We start from the raw sequence: 22,242 nt of genomic DNA, 5'->3' as shown, positions 1-22,242 counted from the left end.
ATGTTTCATATGTGCATTAAATGAGTGGCGACAGTGGCTCAGGAGGTAGAGTAGTCGTCTGGTAATCCAGAGGTTCCCGGTACGATTCCCGCTCCTCCCGGGCAGCGTGTCGAAGTATCCTTGAGCAAGACACATAACCCCTAATTGCTCCCGATGTGCAGGATGGCACCTTGCATGGTTGCCTCTGCCATCGGTGTGTGAATGTGTGAGTGAATGGGTAAAATGTGAGGAACAAATTGTAAAGCGCTTTGGATAAAAGCGCTATATAAATGCAGCCATTTGCCATTTGCCAAATGAGAGGGAGGAATAAAAAATTACTCAAATTTGAGGGAGATGTCCTCAAACAGGAAGCAGGCCTCTGTGGTTTAGGGGGCCAACGACTAACATCTTAGTCTGCGTTTAAGCATTACATAACGGATGTAATGCTTGTGTTATACTGAGTGTGTTATACTCATTAGATCACGCCTAGGGGGTGTTGTTAGCCCCGACACGCAGCGGAGACCCCCCCGTTAGACCCCCCTAGGCGTGATCTAATGAGTATAACACACAACTTCTGTTAGGGAAGCAGTGTCGGAGCCCAATAGCAGAACACAGGAAGAGAGAGAATGGTGCGTTTTAGGTTGGTTTTAATATAGGCACCAAGCAGGCAGGTATTGAATGTACAGGAATGTACAATAGGTGCGAGCAGGTGCACTCCTCGTGCAGCACAGGAACGTCCTGGTGGGTGGTGTCTCGGGAGACAGCGTAGGTGGTCCTGGGCACAGGGAGAACAAAGGTTAGGACAAGGCAGGCAATAGGGAAAGAGCAGCAAGGCTAGTGTGCGTCCTCGTACCTAGGTTGTTAGGAACACTACGAGGGACGACAGGATCCATGGGTTGATGTAGGGGCTGCTGATGAGGGAATTAAATGCTTGCAAAAAGAAAAACCTGTTGTATAGAAGATTTATTAAATACAGAACTAATGAAACAGAGTCTAAATATAAGAGAGTAGACAACAGAGTACAGCAACTTGCAATGGGCCTGGTCTACAAGATACACTACACGACCAAGGTACCCATGTACATGTCAAAATACTTCCCAAAGGTCAGTGAATACCACGATCACAACACCAGAGGGAGCTCCACAAATAATGTTAAACCCAGATTCGGCTCAAACAAGGGACTAAACACGTTTCGCAATTATGCCACATTTACATTTACATTTCCACATCAATGTGGAACGCCTACCTAAGGCTGTAAAGGAATGTGAATCACTACCCACTTTCAAAACCACTCTCAAAGAACACCTACGGGAGACTGCAATTCGAAACTGGCCCCTGTAAATGTCCTAACCCAACTCCCTCCAATCTACAGTAATTTACCTAGTATGGTTTTGTCAATATTCCAATGTACAGTTTTGCTTGTTTGTACAGTGTCCCCCCCCCCCAACCCCCTCCAATGTACAGTAAATTACCTAGTATGGTTGTCAATATTCCAATGTACAGTTTTGCTTGTACAGTTGTACAGTGTTTCCCCCCCCCAACCCCTCCTACCCAACCCCCCCCCCCACCCAACCCCACCCAACCTCCTCCAATGTACAGTTTTTACGTTAAACTTTTCTGGACTCTTTTTGTATCACAAACAGTACTGTATTTGCAAATCTGGTATGTCATAAATGTATAGATGTAGCAGTACTGTCTATCTGTATGTCATGTATGTCATATATGTCCTGATTAATTGAAAATGGGGGACCCTGATGTAAACAAGATGAAAGTCTTTCTCTGGTCTGCATCCCCTTAACAATTGTGTATTGAGCTGTACTGTATTGTACCCATTCTGCAATCTGTTAATAAAGTTTTCAATCAATTCAATCAATCAATCAATCAAAGCTCAATGTTTCTTTATCCGGTAGATGAAAATGAAGTAATGGACACTGTATTGAACTGTAAGAATAAAAAATCTAAAGATTATAATGATATTGATATGGAGACGATTAAGAAAATTGTTGGGGGAATTATAAAACGTAAGGTTATCCTATAACCCTAGTTATATGATACTGGCTGAGCGTCCCGCTCTGCCTACTGAGATAACCCCTTATCTCCACCCACCTAGTGTGCTCCGGGGAACAAACCAAATGCACCCACTTGCACGTGACCACGCCACACCCATGCGTCCTATATTACGCCGGAAGTGGTCACGCCTCACCCTTCCCCGTTTGATTTCCATAAGCGGAAAACATCCAAGGGACCTCAGGGTGCTAAGAGCGGGACGCTCAGCCAGTATCATATAACTAGGGTTATAGGATAACCATACGTTATATATCAACTGGCTATCGCGTCCCGCTCTGCCTACTGAGATAAGGGCAGAGCAGACGTGTGGCCTGGACAAATGCACCCCCTGAGGGCCCGTAAGCCCCAGCCAGGGAGGAGGGGAGTCCCGTCCACCCTCCCGTCCTAACGAAGGGGGGGAGGCAGTCAACGCCACCAAAGTGCGAAAAGGGGGGGAACCAGGCACTCATGAAGAGGAGGCCAAGAGGGACCACAGAGTGAGCAGATGCCATCATACCGAGCAGGCGCATCACGGACAGCGCCGTAACCGTCCTAGGACAGAACCTCCCGAGCGCACCGAGAACATCCACTCGCTGCCGCTCTGAGAGGGATGCCCATATAGACCTTGAGCTTAAGCCCAAGTACTCCACCCGTTGACTGGGAAGAGGAGTACTCTACTTCCAGTCTACAGCAAAACCCAGGCTGGTGAGGAATTACACCACCTGCCTGGTATGAGACCTGGCGATCTTCTCTGACCAGCCGAGGACCAGAACGTCGTCCAGGGTAGAATAAAATGTGTATCCCCTGACGACGCAGAGGCCCCAGTGCGGTCTCCATGCACTTGGTGAAGATGCGAGGAGCCAGAGAGTAGCCGAACGGCAGCCTCTGGTACTCGTACGCTAAGCCCTGAAAAAGGAAGCGTAGGTATGTCCTAGGAGGGAAGATCGGGATGTGAACACGCATCCTACAGGTCTATGGAGGTGAACCAGTCCCCCACCTAACAGCGCTTAACAGGTGGGTGACGGTCAACATTCAGGCACCAGAGAATATCGGGAGAAACCGCCGCTTATCGCGTCCTCCCATGGGACCACGGCGAAGGCCTGCTTCGCCGCCAGAGAACGAATCTCCTCGGCCAGGGCTGTCACTGCCGCGGACTCTGATAATAGAGTCTGTACCAAACCCAAAAAACGGAGGGCGGGGGTGTGTAAACTGTAACACAAGCGCCGCCCTCAGCGTCCTCTCCATCCACACCGACATATGGCTACCACTGCAGCCATACGTGGTAAAATTCCAAAGCGCCCCCGCCGCCAACTGCCGCTGGTCCGCTAGGAATCGTAGATAGGTGGCCCGGTCCCTCCCGCTGTGCATTGTCAACCCTGGTCTCACCAACCGTGCGAGCAGGGTGTCTCGTGGAGCCGGGATATCGCACCCTGACTCTACCAACGAGGCAATCGCACCCAAGGGGGGCGGACCCCGACAGAAGGGGCGGTCTGATATGGGGGGAGCGGCCATCACCCCTGGTGACATAGGCTCCCCCGCTGAGCATCTTCCCGGCTTAGCTTGCTGAGGACAGCCTGCTCTGCAGCTGGACATGCATGGTGTGTGGTCCTCACACTGCCCGATAGGGTGGGTCTCTACACACCGTAGCCCTGTAGTGATATTACTACCACCCAAATTACGCATGCCTGCTGACCACCGCGGGATCGGAAGTCCAGACGGTGGAGGCACTAACGTAATACCCGGCCTGGTGAGGGCGGGGCTGGGCGGGACCCACGCTGCGACCTCCTGGGCCTAGAGTTCCCCCTCTGACACATTCTTTTAGATACAGGGAACCCTGCTCCGTCGACAGATACAACACCAGGCTCACCAAACACAGACGCAGGACGTGTGGTGTGGGAGCCGCTTGACAGCACAGCATTCTCATAGACAGACCCAGGCCTAGCTAGGAACTGGGTGTCAGCCCCTGTCTCCATGAGAAGCGAAATGTGGGGCCGCTTGTGCTTCACTGGAAGCAGCCAAAGGGAACAAATCAGAGCCCTGTGTCCCGTAGTGTAGCGGGGGGGAGTAACCAGAGAGCGTGCTAGACACAGCTAGATGGCAACGGTTTTTTAGGGCGTGCCCATCTAATATAGCTGATCCCTCGGGCCGCCGAGGCTGTCGGCCTTGTGATCACCTGTTTTCTTTGTGTCCAGGGTATCTCAGGCGGGGGAAACATGGCCGCTGGCCGGGTGCCTCGCCGCAGCCGCTAACGAGGCCGTGCTCTCACCTCTGGCTGCTCAGTGTGGGGCGGCGTGGAGCCCAGGTCAAATACCTCCCACGCCTCCGTGGACAGACCAAGGTCCACCCGCGGAGAGGGGAGCCCTGAGGAGGAGACCCCTCCCCTCCTCAAGGGGAGATTGCTCCAACCAAAGATGCCTGTGAACAACCGCTGACAGCATCCTAGCCCTCCTTGCGGTTATAGCTTGCGGCTAGGTCAAAAGCTGAATAACCTCAAAACCTCGCACGATGGTTTTGATGTCGGCTGGCCCTAAGGCCCCACCACCATTTTTGACAGAAAAGCAGCCAATTGAGCAATGTTGTCAGCTGCTGCTAAATTCTGTACCGCGGCGGTATAAGCTTCATCAGCCCACCAGCCACCTGCCGGGCCGACTCGCCTCATGGCGTCGGCCGGGCGGGACACCGTCTCACCATGTCAGGGCAAAGGACCGATGCCACCTGCTTCACTAAGCACGGAACACCAGTGGTGGCTGCTGACCAAAGCCATTTTCAATTCATAAATTCACAAAAAGCACACCTGCCTGTAAGGGTAAATAAGCCCCCGCTAAATCCCCAACATTAGACACCGATTGACCGTCAGCATGAATGGTTAAGAGGAGGGAAGACAGTAAAGACAGCCCTCGGCGGGGTACATGGAGAACGGCGCCCCAACATTGTAGCATTAGCATTAGCTGCGCGCTAGGATACCTGGAAAAACATCCAAAAGAGAGGCATGACGACCATGTTTTCCCAAATATCCCACCCCCTGCGCCAATACATCACTCGGTTGTCTCACGAGACAACGAGCAGTATCACACATGCCATTACCAATGCCTGCTTAGCGCAGGCCCTACCTGTGCGCGACTTAGCTCGACTGCTAACCGTCGCGCGACATCCCTCGGTCCGCTGTCACGAGACAAGGAAAACACAGGACAGGACCGCCACGCTGTTAGGACGTGCCGAGAAAGTTCCGGGGGCCGGCGAACTTCTGGGGAATTCCCAACATTGTGTAATTTCACCTTCTGCTTCATAACAATCTCCAGTTCTGAAGTGCATCTAGCTGCTTCCGCGTTGGAAACCAAAGAGGAAGGGTGAGGCGTGACCACTTCCGGCGTAATATAGGATGCATGGGAGTGGCGTGGTCACGTGCAAGTGGGTGTATTTGGTTCGTTCCCTGGAGCACACTAGGTGCGTGGAGATAAGGGGTTATCTCAGTAGGCAGAGCGGGACGCGATAGCCAGTTGATATATAACCACTAACTCACATTTGCAACTTATTTTTTCAAACAGGAACATTTCCAAATAAAATTAAAATAGCAAAAGTAATACCATTAGTTAAATCAGGGGATAAACATACTTTTACAAATCACCGGCCAGTCTCTCTCCTACCTCAGTTCTCAAAAATACTAGAAAAGCTTTTCTAGCTTTTTTCAATAAGACTTTTCAGTTTCCGATAGCCAGTATGGTTTCCGACATAATAGATCAACTTCATTGGCACTTACAGACCTAATTGAGGAAATCACCACATGTACGGACAACAAGAAATTAGCTGTAGGAATATTTATAGATTTGAAGAAGGCGTTTGATACTATAGATCAGGGGTCAGCAACCTTTTTGACATGGAGTGCCTGTTTGAAATATAGTTGTAACTAGTGTGCCTCAACAATATTCCATGCATCGTAATTTTTTTTTCTCATAATCAGGTCTTTTTAATGATAATTTTTACATTATTACATCATTATTGTTATTGTTATTATTAACAATATTATTATGATGGTTGTATCAACCCTAAATCTGAGTTGGGGGGGGGGAATGCAATGCAGACAAACAGCTGCATACAGTGCGACCATTTCACTCACATTTGCCCATTCATTTTTGGACACATCACACACCATCAGTGTGTGTACTGTACGTGTGCTGTCATAGCTCCACCTACAGGCCTAATGGAGAACACCAGGATGTGAATGGAGGGTGAATGTGAGGTATATCGTGTAAATAAGTTTTGATTGATCGCAAGACTACACTGTAAAAAAAAATTATTAGTTACCAGAACTTAAAAATATTGAGTTCAGTTACTGTGCATTAAGGTTTTCAGTTTTCAATCCATAATAAGTTAACAGAAAAATAAGTACACAACCACATTATTTCAACCTAATAAAACTGTTTATTGTCATTGTTTTAAGAACACAAGTTGACTTGGTAATACTCACATTTTGAGTAAAAAAATGGCTTTTAACATGTGCAATGTTCAATGAAATAGAAAAATAAATAATACAATTTGTTGATTAATCCCACTGGTCACAATGGTGACCGTAATAATGTTTTTGTTATAAGGCTCTGCAAATGTTACTGAATGATGTAGCAATGTATTTCCAGCTAAATTGAAATAATAAACAAATAAAGGGTCTCAATTAAATATGTGGAAGTAAAAAGAACCTGTGGGATTTCAACAAGATAAATGCGACAACAGTGCAAAATAGTTCACTATAATAATTTCAAAGCAAAAAAAAAAAAAAAAAAATTAATTTATTTTTTTTATTTTTTTTAGTGCTGCCCCCTGTGCCTATGCAAATGCCCCCGCGTGCCTATGCAGGCACGTGTGCCTAGGGTTGCCTACCCCTGCTATAGATCATGGTATATTATTACAAAAGCTGGATCGATGTGGTATTAGAGGAACTGTTCTAAATTGGCTGGAAAGTTATTTGGAAGACAGGAAACAATTTGTACAAATTGACAAACATCGTCTGCGGAGTACCGCAAGGGTCAATTTTGGGTCCGATACTGTTTTTATTATACATTAATGACATATGTAGAGTATCATCAATCATGAAATTCATTCTTTTTGCAGATGACACTAATATCATTTGTTCAGGGCAAAATTTGCAGGATATTTTGCAGGTGATCACACAGGAGTTGATCAAGTTTAAAAAAAAAAATGGTTTGATGAGAATAAATTGTGGTTGAATTTGAGTAAAACTAAATTAATGTTATTTGGAAAGCGCGATAGTGACATAACAGTGAAAGTTATGATAGACAATGTATGTATTGAAAGAGTAAATCAAACCACATTCCTGGGTGTGATCATAGACGACAGGATAAGCTGTAAACCATACATCAGTCAAGTACATTTACATTTACATTTAGTCATTTAGCTGACGCTTTTATCCAAAGCGACTTACAAGTTCTGTACGACAAGTCATCAGGAAGGGTACAACTCTATCAGCTAAGTAACAATGTTCATCAAAGTGTTGAGTGCTACAGTGTAGGTTAGTTTATTAGGACACGTGCATGACAGTAAGGTTAGTTAGGGTTAGATCTCTTTTATTTTTTTTCAGATAATGGTTGAAGAAGTGCGTCTTTAGTCGACGGCGAAAGATTGGACGGGTTTCGGCTGTTCTAACTGGGGTGGGGAGTTCATTCCACCATTGTGGGGCAAGGACTGAGAATAGGCGGCTTCTCTTTGATGACCCTCCCGGAGCTCGGATAGGAGTAGGTCTGAGGCGGCCAGAAGATGCAGAGCGTAGGGGTCTTGAGGGTGTGTAGTTGGAGACCATTGACCGGAGGTAGGCGGGGGCGGTTCCCTTTGCCGCACGGTATGCTAGGTCGAGGGCCTTGAAGCGGATTCGTGCAGCAATGGGGAGCCAGTGCAAGTCCCTAAGAAGTGGGGTGACTTGGGCCGACTTCAGTAGGTTTGAGATCAGGCGGGCCGCTGCGTTCTGAATGAGTTGAAGAGGCTTGGTGGCAGTGGCCGGGAGGCCAGCGAGCAGTGCGTTGCAGTAGTCGAGGCGGGAGATGACTGTTGATTGGACGAGGAGTTGGGTGGCTTCTTTTGTCAGGAAGGGGCGGATCCTTCTGACGTTGCTCAGGAGGAATCTGCAGGTTCTAGTTGTCGCTGCGATGTGAGCAGAGAAGTTCAACTGGTCGTCGAGGACAACACCAAGGTTCTTGGCGGTCGGGGACGCGGTCACAGCTGCATTCTCGACTGTGATGGAAAGGTCGGTCAGGGGGGAGGATTTGGCCGGCAGGTGGAGCAATTCTGTTTTGCTTAGGTTCAGTTTGAGGTGGTTGGTCGTCATCCAGGCGGAGATGTCAGACAGACAGGCCGAGATCCGCTCAGAGATGTGGATATCTGAGGGAGGGAAGGAGAGGAAGAGTTGAGTATTGTCGGCATAACAATGATACGAGAAGCCATGAGACGTGATAATGTTACCCAGTGATTTAGTGTAGAGGGAGAAGAGAAGGGGTCCTAGGACCGAGCCCTGGGGGACACGCGTGACGCATCCGCAGGGGGCGGGTGGCCGACAGGGTCCCTCTCCATGACACTTGGTAGGAGCGGTAAAATCCAAGATGGCCAAAAGTGTGGGGATTATGTATCCAAGAATTTTGTGAATGTGGGGATTATCGATCCAAGAATTTTGTCAACCAAAGGTCACTTCTCATCCTCTACCATAATAATAATAATAATAATAATAATAATAATAATAATAATAATAATAATAATAATAATAATAATAATAATAATAATAATAATAATAATAATAATAATAATAATAATAATAATAATAATAATAATAATAGATCAAATTTCTATAGCGCCTTTCATAGAACCCAAGGTCGCTTCACAATCAGGACCAAAAATAGGGCTAGGGAAGTAGGGGGAAAAAAGGGGGATGAGGGCAGGTAAGGGATAATGGACCTAATCTAATCTAAACTAACTGATGGGGAAAAGCCTTGGTGAAGAAGTGTGTTTTAAGAGCAGTTTCGAAGGTGTCCAGGGTTGGGGCGTTGCGGATTTCGGGGGGGAGAGAGTTCCAGAGGGTAGGGGACGCCACGCTGAAGGCTCTGTCCCCGAAAGTCCATACCATGCACTTTTCCATATTCCCATATTTTAATTATTGTCTGGAAGTACGTAATACTTATCATTCCAATATATCACCTCTTTATATTCTGCAAAAAAAGGCCATTAGGATTGTGTACAATGCTAAGTACAACCAACACTCTACCCCATTGTTTTTACAAGCATCAGCTTTTAAATTATGGGACTTGATCAAACTTAGAACTGCCGAAATCATGTTCAAAGCTTCACATAACTCTCTTCCAACCCCCATCCAATATCGGTTCACTGAGGGTAGGAACCACGAATTATAATCTCAGAGGGAAACAGAAACTGCAGCAACCGGGTGTAAGAACCACTCTAAAATCTATGTGCATATCTGTTTGTGGAGTAAGATTATGGAATGGATTGGACGAGGAGGTTAAATTGAGTAAAAACATATACCAGTTTAAAAGAATGTTGGAAAAAAAGGATTTTTGGAAAGGAGGGTGAACCAATAGAATGAAAATGTTAGATCCTATGGCAATTAGCATAGGAAGATTAGGATTACAATGCTCAGTTTGGGCAATCCGGTGGACTAAGGGAGAGAGTCATTCGCGGAGGATGTGTTTTTGGAACACATGCCTGTACGACTCTCTGGGCGAGGGGAAAATAGGGGATTTTTATTTGTATATATATATGTTTTTAAGCTCGGCTCTCAACGGGACCTCATTAATTGGATGTACATCTATTGTAGCTTCGCACTCCAGAAGCATTACCAAAAACTACACAAAAACATGCATAGATTATGGCTAGTTTGAATATAATGGTATGGAACACCGGTGGGATAAACAAACAACACAAACGCAAAAGCGTGCTCACACTGATGAAAAAAGAACATGTGGACGTGGCTCTATTAAGCGAAACGCACATTTTAGAGGAAGACATAAATACGTTAGCGGATAACATATACCATAATATTAGTCACTCTTCTTTTGGTACGAGAACTAGAGGTGTAGCCATAGTCGTCAGACGTAAATTAAATATCGAATTGAAAGGGGTATGGTCGGATGCTGAGGGGCGTATAACTATAGCTAGGATTGTACATAATAACAGGAAAATTGCGTTGGCAGCGGTATATGCCCCAAATTTGTACGAAGTGGGTTTCTTCACTTCACTAACCGGAGAAATGTTAAACCATCCCGAGTACTCATATATAATAGGTGCGGATTTTAATGCCATTTGGAATCCAAGGATGGACAAATCTTACCTTGCCTTTTCCAGCGAACAAAAAAATTCATCTAAAGCATTAAAAGATTGGTCAAAGTCTACAGGGGTAATTGATTTATGGCGTTCACTTAATCCCATGACCCGTAGGTACTCCTGTCGTTCGGCGAGACACAACACATTATCCAGAATTGATTACGTCTTTGCATCCCCAAGAATATTTGATAAATATGAAGTGGAAATGATACCCAATGCGCTATCAGATCACTGTTACTTAATCCTGAAAGCAACATTTGGTACACTATCTTCCCGGGCCCCAAGATGGCGTTTTAATACTATGCTGCTTAACAACAAGGAATTCATTACACAAATTAAAGAAGCTCTCACAGTATTCCTACGGGATAATGCAAACGCGGAGCAAGACCCCAGAATATTATGGATGTCGGTAAAGGGTATGGTCAAGGATTTCACGGATCGATTTTCCTCCATATTGCGCAAAAATCAATGCACAAAACTGTCTGAAATGGAAACGCTTTACTCAACGCTTTTTAATTCTTTAAAATACAACAACTCTACTAGACTAGAAAACCAAGTTAACATTCTAAAGACAGAGATCAAAGCAATATACAGACAAAAATCGGAAATGCAAATACGCAGCACAAGACAACAGCAGTATTTCCAAGGTTCTAAACCTAGTCACCTATTAGCCATGCGATTAAGAATTAATGCAAAATTTGCAGATATAACTGCCATTAGAAAACAACAAGTACTTGTAACAGACCCCAAAATAATAAACGATACATTCAAAGAATTCTACTCCGACTTGTATAATTCAGAAACGACCTTTGATCAAAACAAATTAGACACATATCTTAATCAAATTACTCTCCCTAAACTTTCGGAGGATGACGCTAAACAGTTAGAAGCACCGATCACATTAGAAGAACTCGAGAAGGCCATATCCGGAATGAAAAACGGTAAGGCTCCGGGAAAAGACGGTATCCCATCAGAAATGTACCTTTCTTGCTGGGACATATTTGGACCCTTATTACTAAATATGATCTTATACTCAGTCAAGGAGGGGAGCTTCCATAAACACCACAATATCCCACTCATTTCAGTCCTTCTCAAAAAAGACAAAGACCCCACTGAGTGCGGTAGTTACCGTCCTTTAAGCCTCCTCGGAACAGATGTCAAACTGTACTCTAAGATATTAGCCATCAGATTGCAAAAGCATATGACGTCTTTAGTTCATCCGGACCAAACTGGCTTCATAAAAGGTCGCCTGATCAATGATAACATAAGGCGAATACTGCACGTACTAGATGCAGACAAAGAGGACACCACACTTAAGGCGATGCTATCCCTGGATGCTATGAAAGCATTTGACAGGCTGGAATGGTCGTTTCTATGGGCAGTATTAGAAAGGATGGGGTTAGGAAAAGGATTCATTGATATGATTAAAGTACTTTACAAGGACCCATCGGCCATGATTACAACAGGCACATTCATCTCCGAAATCTTTCCGGTATCACGCTCAGCCAGACAGGGTTGCCCTCTTAGTCCCGGACTATTCGATCTATCATTAGAGCCTTTAGCACAATTTATAAGACAATCCCAACACATAGAACCAATCGTAATCAAGGGCACACAACATAAAATTAGTTTATATGCGGACGACGTAATATTGTTCATGCAAAACCCCAACACCACATTGCCGCATCTACTCAAGTTGATAGAGAACTTTGGTGATTTATCGGGATTTAAAATAAATTGGCCGAAGTCGGCTTTCCTTCCTCTTAACATCCGTGCAAAAAAAGACACAACCCTCCCAGGTTCGATACCCATGGTTAAACATTTTAGATGCTTGGGTGTGGAAATATTTCCCACCATAAGACAAACGGTGAAGCACAATTACACAAAAATACAGAACAAAATCAAAGACGACCTGGACAGGTGGGCAAAACTTAAAAACTCAGTACAGGCAAGGGTATCAATAATTAAGATGGATGTATTACCAAGAATCAATTTCATCAGCTCAATGCTACCGTTACCTCCTCCAGAGGGCTACTGGAAAAGATTACAATCCTCCACATACAAATGTATTTGGAATAACAAACCACCTCGCATAAAAAGATCCACCGCACAGAGAAATAAAGCAGACGGTGGCATGGCAGTTCCAGATTTTTTACAATATTTTAAGGCTTTCACATTAAGACCATTGAAAATATGGTTTGATCCCCAGGCTTTGGTATCTTGGAGAGAATTAGAAGAAAACATAGTAGCCCCACAGAGACTGAAAGACATAGCACACACTAAACTTTCAATCAAGCATTGTGAGCGGGAATTTGGCCCCATAATTACCCATGCAATCAGAACATGGCGGGAAACACAAAAGAAATATCCTAACCCCCAAAAATGGCATAATCACACTCCCATATTCAATAACAATGCACTCTTAATGGGAAAACGCCCTATAAGATTCCCTATATGGGAAGAGCAAGGCATACACTCATTAGGGGATATTTTTAATAACCAGGGCTTATGTAGTTATGGCGAAATATGCACAAAGTTTAACCTCACCGAGTCCACATGGCTTTTTTACATACAGTTACGACTATGTCTGAGATCTCACAGTGTTCTATTACTCATACCAATTGAACACCACAGATACCACAAATTTTTCTATGAAAGAGAAACATTGGGAGGTTTTGTATCAGGTTTTTATTATCAATTACTAACGTCCTCGTATGAAACCCTTCAACTAGACACTGTTTGGAGGAGGGATATACCAGACTGGAAAATGACTTTGATTGGCAAGGAGCCTGGGCAAATGTCCGACTTACATCAAGGAACCCGGATCATCAACAAATCAATCTGAACTATATTCACAGGACATACTTGACTCCTATAAGACTGTGCAGAATGGGGCTTAAACAAGACTCCAAATGCTCCCAATGTACAAATGGGGAAGAAGGAACATTTATGCACATGTATTGGGACTGCCCACCAGTTAAGGCATTCTGGAAAGATGTGTCCCAACAATTATCAAAACTCGTGTCTTGGAATATACCTGTACACCCCTCGGTATTACTATTGAATGATGTTTTTGAGTTTGCAGTGAATCCACAGCTAAAGAGATTGGTTTTATCGGGTATCACAGTAGCTAAAAAGCTGATCGCATCACGCTGGTTTCAACCGGAAAAAATTTGCCGGAAAGTTTGGTTTCTTACATATCTCGATGTGATATATCAAGAAATATCTACAGCAAGAATTCTGGGTCTCAATGAATCCAAAATGTCATTGTGGGTAGAAGTGGTGGAGAGAATAAAAGCTAGCTTATAATGGTAGTGTCTGGTAGGAGTGAGGGATAATGGAGGTACTATCCAAGAGGGGGTCCGGGAGGGGGGGGTTCGAGCTGGAGCATATGTGTGTAGGGTTTTAGAAAATAGGTATTAGGGGTATATTCTATACTAACATTTATATAATTGTAATTTCGCTGGATATACACTGTATACGGTTAAAATGTTATTATAGACTATTTTTGTTTTATCTTGGTTCTGTACTTACATGTATTTTAACCACCTTGACTGAAAGTTTCAATATGCATTATGTGTTGAGTACTGACTTTTAATAATTTTTGTTTTGCAATAATAAAAAAAATATAAAAAAAAGGAGGAGGGTGAACATGATGTTATATTTAAATTAAAAGGAGTATGTTATATAAAATATGTATTGACTGGTCAGACTCATGTGTGTCTTGTTGAGATGTCGGGGGAATGTGGGCAGCGGAGCTGTGTTGCATGTTGTGTGTGTAGCGGTTGGGGTGTGGGGAATGGAAGTTCACAGGCTTGGCTTCTTCCATCCCACTTTTCGGACCATGGGTGGCATGGACCGCGGAACCGGTATGGCCAGTAGGGCCGTGGCCCTACCAACTTTTGGGGTGTACATTTTTATTTTTTTTTATTTTTTTTTGCCTCTGCGCAGTTTTGGCGCACTCCTCTATATCTGCAACCATTATTTTTACATAAAAAAATATTCTAACATAAGGGAAAATGAGCAAAAAATCTAAAACGGTCGGTCGGTCTGAGCCTCAGCTTTAGGTGTTCACAGTCTTTCTTTCTTCTTAATTTTATTTGAAAGCAAATTTGCACATTCTTTTATTGTTTGTTATTGTTATTATTATTGTGTGTTAGCTAAGTTGTTTATTTGTTTTAATTCTTTAGTGTGCACTTTACATTTATTCCTAGCTCTTGTTCTTGCTTGTAAAAAATAAAGGTGCAGTACTTTACTGTATAACTGTTAACCCTTTCACTGCCACACAACGGAGAGTTAACCCTTTATTATCACACAACCGACGGTCGTGAAAGGGTTAACCTTCTGTGTATTGTCGCAGTGAAAAGGGTTAACCGGTTGGTAGCGCGGCGATGTTTTGATTTCTTTTTGGGGGGGGGGGGGGGGGGGGGGGGGGGGGCGCAGTCGTAAATCTTGCCTAGGGCGCCAAATGTGCTAGGTCCGCCCCTGGGTGTATCAAACTCAAACATTATGTAAACATTAATAACATTAATAATAATAATAATAATAATAATAATAATAATAATAATAATAATAATAATAATAATAATAATAATAATAATAATAATAATAATAATAATAATAATAATAATAATAATAATAATAATAATAATAATAATAATAATAATAATAATAATAATAATAATAATAATAATAATAATAATAATAATAATAATAATAATAATAATAATAATAATAATAATAATAATAATAATAATAATAATAATAATAATAATTAATAATAATAATAATAACATTAATTAACATTAACAGTCAAATGTATATCAGCAAATACATTTACGTCCGTGCAGTGTGAGTGCTGCAGGGATCTATCAAAGTCCAATCAACCAGATGACCCCGCTGTTCTTGCAGGTACAAAACGGATACAAGGAGAAGGGACATCTCAAAGAAACCTGTCTGTTCATCCCAAGTGGTTCAAGGACCACAGATGGCTAACGTTTTGCCAAACAAGAGCAAAACTGTTCTGTACACAATGTCGTCTTTCTTTGGACAATGAAAGGACTCGGTTCTGGTTTAAGCAAAACCAACGAGAATGCATTTTCAGTGCTTGGATTTCAAAATTGGAAAAACGCTGTACATGCCTTTAAAAAACACGAGAGTAGCAAATACCACAGAGAGGCCATGGACTACCACCAGGTACACGTTTCCTACCAACGCCCTACCAACTTTTGGAGTGTAAAAAAAATAAAAAAATAAATTATTTTTAATTTTTAATTTGTTTTAATTCATTAATTGGCCATACCTATTCCAAATGTGTTCCGCGGTCCATGATGGGTGGTGTCTGTTGTTGCTGTTGTCTATTGTTTTGTGGTGGTTGTTGTGCTGTTTTGTGGTTGTCTTATATTATATAGGTTGTATGGTTTGAAATGAACAAATTAAACTGAAACTGATACTTGTTTAATTTAAGAATAGGGGGCAGGTAACCATAAGATTTATTCTTCTTCCTGCTCCTTTTGCCCATGGTAGAACTGTATTTATGTTTTTGTATGAAAACTGTATGATTGTATTGCTTCCATGTGGCAAATAAAAACTCTGAATCTGTCCTGCATGACTTGTTCAGTTCCATTTTGTGGGCACGGCCCATTGGATCTACTTTTTCTGTTTTTGGATCTACTTTTTCTGTTTTTGAATAAATCTCCATTATGCTTCAATTACTGTGTGTTTACTGTATAGCAATAAGGTTGGGTGAATTAGGCCATTGTATAAAAGCATTAAATCACTTGAAGTTGTCATAATCACAGCGAGAGCCTCTCTCTTCCCTCCTGCTTCCACACCCTTATATGGGCAGCATCCGACCCCAGCATTCCCACGCTGCCAGACGGACATCAATCAGCGCGGCTGCGAGGGATTTTTTTCAGATTCAGAGTTTTTATTTGCCACATGGAAGCAATACAATCATACAGTTTTCATACAAAAACATAAATACAGTTCTACCATGGGCAAAAGGAGCAGGAAGAAGAATAAATCTTATGGTTACCTGCCCCCTATTCTTAAATTAAACAAGTATCAGTTTCAGTTTAATTTGTTCATTTCAAACCATACAACCTATATAATATAAGACAACCACAAAACAGCACAACAACCACCACAAAACAATAGACAACAGCAACAACAGACACCACCCATCATGGACCGCGGAATGGTTATGGTTATATACATTTTATTTACATTGATGGTAACATTCCCGGTTATAGTGCAGTTTGAGAAAAAAGTATCTGTGTCGTTATTTTGCCTCTTAGCTGGAACAGAATTCTCAGAACCGTCTGCAATGCGCTTTTGCGCAGATGAGCCTGCAAGAACATGGCTATAATTTCGTCTGTCTTCAAAATTTGGGGTCCAATATGATTGAAGGGAAGACTCACATTTATGGCCAGTAACAGACATAATCTCTCTCGATTTGAAGCCTGCATTAGTACATTTTTGAACAACAGTGCTTCTTAAACAATGATTTGTGTAAATCGTGTCGGTGCCCGCGGCTTTACATATTCAGTGAAATCGCTTCAAATGACAGTGTCCTTTTGAAGCAAAGGGAGGTGCTACAAAGAATGCCATCTAACAACACACTTCATATAAATCCCGCGATTTATTATTGTTTTGACAATGGGTCATGACAAATCAATTACATAATCCAACATATGTGTAAAGAACTAACATATTCCAGTTGACTATCTTTTCTGAATGAGTCGTTATGAAGAAATCAATACATCCATTCATAAAGATTATTGTCCACCATCTTGGTTTCATTCAGAAAAAGGAATGAACGCACGGCTGGGTGGCGCAGCGGACATTGCGCTCGTCACCAACGCAAGAGACACCGGGTTCGAATCCGGCTGTCGGCGTTGCCTCCGGCTTGGGCCGGCCGTCATACTAACTCAATTGGCAGAGCTATAATTGGGAAGTCGAAGGGTGGTAGTCTGGTCATTGTGAACAGCGACTCCTACAGGTCGGTTGGGGCGCCTGCACAGCAAAGTCAGGAAAAATGGCGGGGGCAGTGTGAGCCTCCTACAGGTTACTCCTCGCCAAATGAGAGTCCGCGCTGGCAGGTGAAAAGATGTGACCGGCTGCCTCCACATGTATCGGAGGGGACATGTGATGCAAGGCTTCTATCCTCCCTACAACTGGCCAGTGGGGGGCATATGCAAGCAACGATCAGGACAGGGGAGGGAGAATTGGCACGAGAGGTAAATTGGGATGGGGAGAAAAATCACAGAAAAAAGGAGAAAAAACTAAAAAAAATTGTTAAAAGAAAGAAAGAAAAAGGAATGAACGGCGGAATCATAAAAAAAAATAAGTTATTCGGTTGTGGGCGGGTTCTGGGGTCACGTGGAGTGTGTTATACGATATCACAACGTCTAACTTGACAGATATTTGCATGCTGTAGTATAATTTGGCTGTTAAATTATACATATTCTTAACAACTATAAACTCCCAATTTGGAATTCAGGAGGAAGCAATTTAGATTAAATCCTCTGGTGACTGTAACTAGGAAATCAGCTAATTTACATGCAAGGCAGCTGTGTCTACAAAGACAATAGGAAGGAAATGATAAAAGTTTGGTGACCTAAGCAACAAAATTTAGAACAGTAGGCTATTTGAATTTCTTGATTAAAAGTTCACACGCCGAGGAGCCTCAAAGACTTTGCCAACTAAGAGATCAGTTGATCAGGTCAGTGAGGAGTTTCAGGCCAGGATGTGAAATTAAGATATATGGTGGCTGGGACCCAAATTGGTCCCAGCTGTGTGAACAAGAACAAGTGAAATATAACTTAAGGTTTTAGTAAAGAAAGTCTTCAAGAAATAACGTCAAAAACAGTACATCTTCAAATTGTTAAACGTAAATCTGGTGGAGAAACTGTTTATACTAAAGAAGACCAAGTGTTATTATTAAGAATGCATATTCTATGATGAAAAGATGTTTTTAAATGTATTTTTACAGGGATATGATTCACCTCTGTAGTATCCAAATTCGTTGATGCCATACGCTTCAGACGCTCTCAAACTTTGAATCCTCCCGTTCCACATCCACGCACAAGAAAGCACTGACCACGACGTAGTATCATTCAACTATTTAATGTCCAACTCGGGTTACACTTTCTTGTTTCCTAATTATATATGGAGCGAGATTAACAAAGTTTATTATAGGTAAAGTGGGAGAGAGAGGTCTAAAAACTGTCTGGCTCCACTCTCTCATCACTTGGCCTGACCACCGGTACAATCTGCGTTATTCTCTTTCTAAACCAAAGCTGTCAACCTGCCGCATCTGACAGTAATCAATGACATCACCGTTATCCTGTCAAACTAAAAGTCCCTCGGCCTATCAGCCAAATATCACGTAAGAAACAAACTAACAACAAAGAAATCATTCTTACCGATAGATATGGATTGTCTTAACATTTTAACTTCTGTAATAATAATATCTATCTATTTATCCAACTATTTACAATATGAAATACAGGGCCAAAATGCTTTTCTATTAACTGAAATTACTCTTAATTACCAGACTAGGCATTTAAGCACCTACATTACCGGCCCCTAATTGTTATCAACAGCCTTGAAACAATTACCCAAAAATATAAACTTAAGGCGTCTAAATGTCATTTAACTTAAATATCACAATCTAAAGTCTCAAAATTAAACTAGACTGAAGAAGTGAAGCTCTTGATCTTCGCTCTGCCCATGACAGAGACTTGACTTCAGTTCATCATCTTTTTCTCCCCACCCGAGGTGAGGCTTTGCCTTCGGAATAAAGTTCATCAAAAGTCCTCAGACTCGTGAAGAAGGACGAGCTTTGTTATTGGGCGACGAAGCTCGTTGGTCTTGGTCTTGACTGTCACTTGGTGAACAAAACCTTTCTTGTCAGGAAAGGTCTCCACGATCCTCCCAAGTGGCCATGAATTTCTGGGCGAAGTATCATCCACGATCAGCACCACATCACCTTCACTGAAGTTTCTTCTAGGTGTGGACCACCTTTGTTGTTCTTGGAGTTGGTTGAGGTACTCCTTGCACCAGCGTTTCCAGAAAACATCTGTGATGTACTGAACTTGTCGCCATCTGCGTCTAGCGTACTGATCGTCTTTATTGAATACTCCAGGTGGTAGTTGGGGCTTGACCTTGAGTAGCAACAAGTGGTTGGGCGTTAAAGCCTCCAGGTCGTTGAGATCCGTTGATATGCCTTTGTGATGGGTCTGCTGTTTATGATGGTTTCGGCTTCACACAACAGAGTGTGAAGCCCCTCCTCATCCAAGGTTTGTTCTGCAACGCTTTCTTCAACTCAGTGTCAGCTGACCTGAGGTTGGTTCCATTATCCAAGTACATCTCTCTTACTTGTCCTTTTCTCGCAAGGAATCTCCTGATTGCATTCAGGCATGCATCTGTGTCGAGTGAAGATGCTACCTCTAGATGCACGGCTCGTATAGCGAGACACGTAAAGATGACTTCGTATTTTTTTGCCTCCCCTCTTCCTCTTTTCACTAGGAACGGGCCGAAGTAATCAACACCGACTCTTGTAAAGGGGGGGTCGTCTGACAAGACCCTGCAGGTAGGTAGGTCTGCCATGAGTTGTTGTCCAGTTGTTCCATGTAGCCTTTTGCAGGTGACGCACTTATGCAAAAAATTTCTGATGGCTCCATTTGCTCCAGGTATCCAGAACCTTTGACGCAGCTGAGCCAACATGTGATTTCTTCCTGCGTGAGCTGTGTTGTCGTGAATATGTCTCAGCACAAGCCTTGTGATGTGCGAGTCTTTGGGCAAGATTACTTGCTGTTTGGCTTTGTCAGGCATTGCCGCTCGGCTTAGCCTTCCTCCTACTTTCATGATTCCATCCTCCAGTATTGGATTCAACTTGAAGAGTGAGCTACTTTTCTTCACCCTTCCTTGTTCCAGTAGCATTGTCATATCTTCTTTGAAGGTTCGTTTCTGGGTGTGCTTGACAATTTCTTTTTCCGCCACGGCTAGATCTTTGCAGGTGAGGCCTGTTCCTTGGAAAACCCTTTTGAACCGGCTCACTTTGCTTTTTCCATCTGGTGCCTTTCTCTCTTCTTTCAGCTCTTTAAGCAGGACCTTCAGCTTCAGAAACCAGGCAACAGCGCGTTTAAGCCTTGTCCAGGATGAGAAATGGTTCATCAACTGTCCCATTGCGCATTTCGGCTCTTCCGCCTGAATGACATGCACTTGAGCTACTCCTTTGATCTCCAGATCATCGACATCCAGCATTCCAGGATCTGGGTTCTTGGGCCACTGGTCTTGTGAACAGTGCAGGAAACTTGGTCCTGACAGCCAGCTTTGTTCTTTCAGGAATGCGTCGACAGTCTGTCCTCTTGAGACGAGATCTGCGGGGTTCACAGTGGTATTGACATACCTCCACTGTGACGTCTGAGAATGCTCCAGGATAGCTATGACTCTATTAGCCACAAATGTCTTGAATCTTGTGCTTTCGCTGTTCAAGTACTTCAGCACAGCTGTGCTGTCTGTCCAAAAGATAGAATCTTGCAGCTCGAGTTTGAGCTCTTTCTTGAGAAACTTGTCCATCTTGACGGCAGCTACGGCCGTGGTCAACTCCATCCTTGGTATAGTTGGAGACTTTAAGGGTGCGACCCTCGCCTTTGCCATCATCAGGGCAATTTGAACTATGCCAGTCGCGTCGCGCAGTAGCAGGTAGCTTGTTGTTCCATAAGCCTCTAGACTTGCGTCGGCAAAGTGGTGGAACTGTGCGGAGACTGGGGCTCCAAACTGCTTCGTCTTGATGCATCTGTCCACTCCGAAGTTCTCAAGCCTTTGCAGTCCTGAGATCCATTTTTCCCATGTCTGGATGACGTTGTCTGGTAGCTCCTCGTCCCAGCCATACTTCTGCCTGCAGATATCCTGTAGGAGTATCTTGGCGGGCAGCACCACTGGAGCGAGAAACCCCAAAGGGTCGAAGATAGAGCTGACGAGGGAAAGCAGGCCTCTCCTAGTGTGCAGGCGATCTTTGAGGTTGATCTTGAACCTGAACTGGTCTGATTCGGCGCACCACTGGATCCCCAATGCTCTCTCCACCGGCAGGTTGTCTTCGTCTAAGTCCAGGTCTTGAAACCCTTGGGCTCTTTCTTCTTCGGGGATCGAGTTGAGCAACCATTTCGTTAAGCGAAATCCACCTTTTGTCAACATCTTTCTTAAGCCAGCACAAAGAGTGATGGCTGGCTCTTCGTCGGCGGTCGACTTAAGACAGTCGTCTACGTAAAAGTTCTTCTTGACTGTTTTGGCTGCTTCAGGGCCAAACTCTTCCTCGTGATCCGTTGCACATTTCTGCAGTGCAAACGTTGCAACACTTGGCGATGATGTTGCACCGAAGATGTGGACTAACATCTTGTGTTCGACGAGTTTCTTTTCGTAGTTCCCTTCAGGCCACCAGAGGAATCTGAAGAGATCGGTGTCTTCATCGCTGACTCTGACCTGGTGGAACATAGCCTCCACGTCGGCCATGACCGCCACGGTCTCTTGTCTGAACCTTGTCAGGACCCCTATTAGGGAGCTTGTCAGGTCCGGTCCCTGCAGAAGCTGCTGGTTCAGTGATGTTCCTTGAAAGCTTGCTGCGCAGTCGAAGACGACACGTAGATTCTTTTTAACTGGATGTCTGACTCCGTGGTGAGGCAGATACCACTTTCTTCCTTTTGCTGACTCCTGATCAGCGTTGTCAAGTCTCACGGCGTAGCCCTTCTTGAGGATATTATCCATGTACGCCACGTACTCTGTGCGAAACTTGTCATCTTTCGAGAATCTCTTTCGTAGGTTCAGCGCACGTTGTTCGGCGACTGATCTGCTGTTGGGCAAGCACAGTGTCTTGTTCTT

Source organism: Notolepis coatsorum (genome assembly GCF_963971535.1).
Source record: "Notolepis coatsorum genome assembly, chromosome: 10".
NCBI lineage: Eukaryota > Metazoa > Chordata > Actinopteri > Aulopiformes > Paralepididae > Notolepis > Notolepis coatsorum.
Note: the sequence above shows the minus strand (reverse complement) of the source record.